The sequence below is a fragment of the Myotis nattereri genome (assembly GCF_964212035.1).
Source record: "Myotis nattereri genome assembly, chromosome: 4".
NCBI lineage: Eukaryota > Metazoa > Chordata > Mammalia > Chiroptera > Vespertilionidae > Myotis > Myotis nattereri.
In genome coordinates, this window is record NC_138079.1 from 75,082,794 (window position 1) to 75,088,793 (window position 6,000).

Consider the following 6,000-nt stretch of genomic DNA (forward strand, 5'->3'; position numbering starts at 1 on the left):
CACTAAAGGAGATCAGTTCTATAGGATTTTCAGCTTTTTTCTTGAAGGTTTCCTATGTGTCCAAGCTTTTCACTTTCATGATGAGGCAACCTTCTTCTAATTACTTCAAAACATCAACGTGCCTGGGAAAATGCTAGGCAAATCAACATGACTTCTGCATTATACCTACATCATTCCCTATTTACCAATTTTGTTTCAGCCAATTCACATTAAGTAAACATGCATTGTAACAGAAGAGTCTGGAGTGCTTTAGTTTTTCTGTTTCTGAGACAGAGGAAGCTATAAGAACAGCACCATTTTCACTGGCATGGTGGCATTATTGTTACCAATGGGAAATGAAGCCACACATTATAGATAATGAGCAATAGCTGAAAGCATGGTCACAAAAGTCAAAGTGAGCCCTGATGTTCTATGAGCTGTGTTTGATATTATTGAGCTGAATGGGTCAACTGAAATAAATGCAAAATAAAGGTGTCAAAAATAGAGCACAGGAATGGGATCCTTCTTCATGCTTCCTATCTGGGTATGCATTAGGTCTCTCAAATGGAAACCACAGCCAAAACCCTCCAAGGCTAGCAATCAGTGACGTAGGTAAAATAAAGGCAGAAACATACCAGAGTACCAGAGCTTTTATCTCTACAAAACAAATATGGAAAGAAAACAAGGAAGAGAGAGGTGGGAGAAGATGGGATCATCCGGGTTCTCACGGTCACATGAACACTGTCAGTGAGCAGGGATAACAAAAGGAATAGCATTCTCACCATGAATTTAAACTAATTTAATGTTGTGTCCTTGTTCCTTGTAAAATAACCTCTTAGACCCCATGGCACACAATCCACCATGGGAGTTATTGCTCCAGTCTGGTGTCACCATCGGGCACACTTAAATCAGCAACCTGGGGAGCGTTCCCGCAGGGACCGTCTCAGCACCAAGGAGAGTTCCAGGTCAGCCTAAAGATTTGACTATTCTTCTACACTTTGCCTTTTGAGCAACTAAGGAAAATCTGGTCCAGCTCACTCCTTCATCTAATTTTTGGTGTATGTGTGCCTCAAAGAGATTCCAATTTCACATTCAAATAAGGTATTGTGTTCTTCTCCCAAATCACATAGGCCCAATCCCAGCTCATTTCATCAGAACCCTGTTTCAATTTTGTTTCAGATCCAGGCTAGAGCAAATGTAAAAGAATTAAATTTAGGGAACAAGGGACATGTGAACTCCTACCTGAGAATAGGAGTGATGGTGACCCACGATGCCCTGTGTATGACCGTGTTTGCACATGTGCATGTGCACATAAAGTCAATCAATCCTCCACTCATGAAAGCTATTCTGATAATAAAACCATTCCTCCTTGGTCCAATAATCTTTAAATTGAGACATTATTAAATATACCTGGTGAATTTTTGTCTCAGTTGAAAACATGAGCAATATACAAGCACACCCACATTAGCCTTCCTATCTGTTTCTCTCTGAGACTGGTTTTTCCCTCCCCCTAAAAAGGGAACTGAAATAAAATAGGGGCACAAGTGAAAGTGAGCTATGACTTAGATTACCTTTTTTCTTTTATTTCAAAAGAATGATCTGGAACAAGGGATACTTTTTTGAGGTAAAACAGATGATCCTCTAAGAGGCCTGCACAATATGGGAGTACTATTGATTTTTCTTCCTAAGTCATTTCAGCGATACAATCTTGAGCCGAGTGACCATCGATAGTAAATGATTTCCAGCCAGACACTCAATCGTCAGACCTGCTTCTCTCAAAGGTTTAGCACTTTTGGTGAAAATACGTACATGGATTTTGAAGCACGAGTAGTATGTAATAGAAGATGTAAACTTCAGATGGTTTTTTTACTTATTATAATAAGCCCTATAGCTAGAATGACAAAGGAGAGAATGAAAGGGAGCCACGATTCCTGCTAGATCATTTTTTAATGTTTTTATTCAAGGCTTGAGAAATTACATTGACTATTATCTATTGCTTCCTCAGCCTTAAAGCTATATAAGAGTAATATTAAATCCCCTAGGACACAATTTCTCATATCAAAAGACACATAATAAGACAAAATCCCTATGTCTTACGTAGCAGCACTACCACTTTAAAAGGTCAGTGATGTATGACGCATGGGCAATAGGGTCCAAGGAACATTGTTTTACAATCCCTGGCGAACCCCCTGTGAGCTCCAACTTTAAAAACCTAAACCATATTTAAGCCAAATCCTAGGAGAATTCAATACCAATGGTTCTCTTGAATTCTGTAAAATGTCAAAGATTTAACCACAAAATTCAAGTTTCAACACAACTCTTTGGATCCCAGTAACAACAAACCACAACCCAAACCATCAGGTTCAATTCACAATTTCCCAGCTATACATATTCATCCTCATTCTCAGTCCCATTCATTCTTTCTCCCTCCCTTCTTCTCTCCCTCCATCTCTCCCTCTCTCTCACTCTCTCCTTTATTACCTCCATCCTTAGGGCCAAGATGATTCTGGGCAGGTTTATGTAAGTCCTTGGAAAATCAGAATGCCAGTGGACTGCACCAGATCTATCTAATGAAAAAGAACAAATACACTCAAGTGAGATAATGATGTAGGCACTATAAGAATACGATGTAAGCTTCTAGTAGGTTTTCCCCAGATCTTCTGTAAAGAGAGTAGTATTTAAATTCTTAATCAATGCAACAGAAATTTAATGGGGGCTGGGGTACAGGGGAGAACACAACAGATGCACCTCCAATGCTATTCTCCCTGAAAAATCCACAGTGCTAAGCTTTGTGTCACCTGCATAAATAGCATTTCCATAGGTTCATGGACTCACAAGTTTTGCCAACCAGTTGGTCAGGTTTTATCTTTTTTTTTTTTTTTCTGAAAGGTAAGTGTACTTACCAAGTAGATAGTCATTAGATTTGCCAGTTCCAAACAACTCATCATCTGATATCCAGCTGATCAATTTAAATTACCACTAACTTCACTGTAATTGCTTCTCTAATTATACCGATGCTGAAAGACTTTGAAAATTACCTTGGCTTCTTTAATACTTGCTATAGCTTTAACCTCCCAGGTCCCAATTGTGGGAATCTGTCCCCCGGAAAAGAGGTCTATGCAAAATAAAGGGAAGGTAGAAACACTTAAATGGAATGAATTTTCTAAACCTCAGGATTAACTTTGTTTGGAATGTCTGTTGTGCTCTTGTCTGAAACTCAGAAGAACCAAAAACAGGTTACCAATTTAGTGCCAAATGGAGGTGGTTTAGGGATTGACAAAAGTGCTTGACTGGAATGATGGACAACCCGAAGGGTACTCGGGGACACAATCGATAGATTACCTCCTATTCCCATTTGTGCTAATTGTCATATAATAGCTTGTTTAAGTCTTCTCACCAGCGGTAATTGCAGGCTGGGTTCTCACCTTTGAACTATAATCTCCTAGTTTTAATTGTAAACAATAAATTGTCTTTCAAATGCTTTCACTTTCCTTTGCCTCCACCCTCTCCAACTGGAATCTTTATCAGCTTCCTGAAGGGGGAAGTAGAGGAAGAGGGAGAGAAGAGAAACCAGCGCAGACCTTGGATGTGAGCTCTTCAGCAAATGAGAAATATAGGAGGGCCTAGAAAACCTGGAATTGACAAACAGCAGGTAGTTCATCTACCCTTAGTGGCCAGGTTCACTGTGACCTGCTGGGACTTCCATCCTCATCTCCTACATAAAGGCCCCAGGAGAAGGCAGTCCTGGCCATTGAAACAGTTTGTTTCCCAGAGTTTGAGCCAGACATTTCTTTTTAATTGCCTATGGGCCTCGAGAAATAAATGTTATAGCACCGAGGTCCTTCAATGTGTTTTCATGTGAATCAAGAGCAGGTCTCTCAATCCACTGGGTAACACTCCCATTCATTCCTTTGTGGATCATTCGGGGCCATCAATCACTCCAGCAGCCGCTGCTTCTCAGAGGAGACCTAGGGAAATGATCATGTTTTATGTGAGTAATTAATCCTGTGGCAGATGTGGAGTTTCCAAGACTACTCCCATTAGCACACTGACAGACTTCCAACGCGTATTCCAGCGTGGGTTAGTAATGATTTTAATATGCTAATACTATGTTACTCATAAACAAGAAACATTCAGGCCTTAAGTTTTATATAAGTGCTATTATTTGCAAAGGCTTCTCAGAGAGCACTAGTGATGAGGTTTTTATATTCTTAATGCTGCTGTTGAATAAACAGTGTCCAATTAACATACCAGCTGGAAGTACACCATTCCTCAGTTCTATTTCTTCCTATAATATTCAACATTGGTAAAGTGAATAAAATAATTCAGAGTGAAACTAATGGCCATTTGGGGAAGAGAAAAACAGGAGTTCTGTGGTGGATTATTTTTCTAGCAATGAGGCTTTGGGTCTTGGAAATTACAAATATGACAAATAGAGCTACCAAAGAAAATGGGGAAAAAATACTGGCTGCATTGAATCATTTAAAAGGATTTCCTAAACATGCAAAAGTGGTGTATGCACCACGCTGGCCTTGTCTGGGGGCCGCTGCAAAGTTTTGTCATCAGGTAAGTTTGCGTTTTTACATTTGGCATTTATCCAGAGCTGACAGGGTCTACACAGTCTGAAATTTGCTTTATTATTTTCCCCTCATGCAGGTAAGGCAGTAATCCCCAGATAATCACAGTACCTTCTGTCTACCTTTCTTCCTGTCCCATTTGCTCCTTAAACATGTTTGAGTGTCAAAATAAACTGCTCTCCATGGTACACGGGCTTCATCATAATTTAGCTTCATGCCGAATTCGTAAAATGGCCACTGTCACTGACGGGCCGTCTGTAAAACTAACAGCAACCTCGGAGTTGCTGCAGGAAGCAGCTCAAGGTCAAACCCTCAGTGTTGGAAAGCATAAAACACTGTCTCCCAGACAATATTGTTTCTTATTGTTTAGTGTTGATAAAAAGAAACAACAGGCCCAAAATGGTGTAACGTTTGAAGCCCCATATCAGCTAACCAGGATTTAATATTTAACCTAATTGCAACTTCAGCTTCCCAGAAATGTAACCTTTCATCTGTCAGTCTGGAATGACCTGGTCAGCATTAGAGAGATAACCCACCTGCTAGACCTCCTCCACTTCCCTTAGGAGGGGCCTTTGCCTAACATGGCGCATTCCTTGTGAATAATTTCTATTCTTTTGCCTCTTTTATGTCTTTAAAACATCCCATTTTGTACAGCCCTTTGGAAATCCTTTCTCCTTGCTAGGTGGGGGACTGCCTAATTCATGAATCGTTCAATAAAATTCCTTAGATCTTTACATTTTACTCACTTGAATTTTTGTAATTTAACATTTAACTCCTGTCACAAAGAAGACTTTGTAGCAAAAAGTTATTTAAAAGTAAAACATTTTGTCTGGCTGGCATGGCTCAGTGGTTGAGCGTCAATCTATGAACCAGGGGGTCGTGATTCGATTCCCCATCAGGGCACATGCACCAGTTGCCAGCTCGACCCCCAATGAGGGGGTGAGGAAGAGGTAGCCAATCAATGATTCTCCCTCATCATTGATGTTTCTATCTCTCTCTTCCTCCTCTTTCCTCTCCGAAATCAATAAAAATCTATTTTTTTTAAAAAAAGAAAAAGAAAAACATTTTAATCCAACAATTCTGGCTACCATTTGCCGGTGGGTTGAGACAGATGCCGAAAATGAAGGGGAGGGGCGCATCCAGCAACCAGTAAACGGGTCCCAGCAAGGTCAGCCAGCTCTGTCAGCCACTCAGTCTTCCGCTGTGCCAGCATCTGCCAACGAGAGTTTCACCGAAAACTTCTCCTCAGCCCAAGGTACCTCACCAGGAAGAGAGGTTTGCTTTGTTTAGGCAGCTATGTTATGAATAAAACGATCCTTCAGAAATGTCATGCAGTCCCATCATTTGCAGGGGTCTTCAAACTACGGCCCGCGGGCCACATGCGGCCCGCCAAAAACATTTATCCGGCCTGCTGGGTGTTTTTGCCACCGCTGCCTGTCCTGCT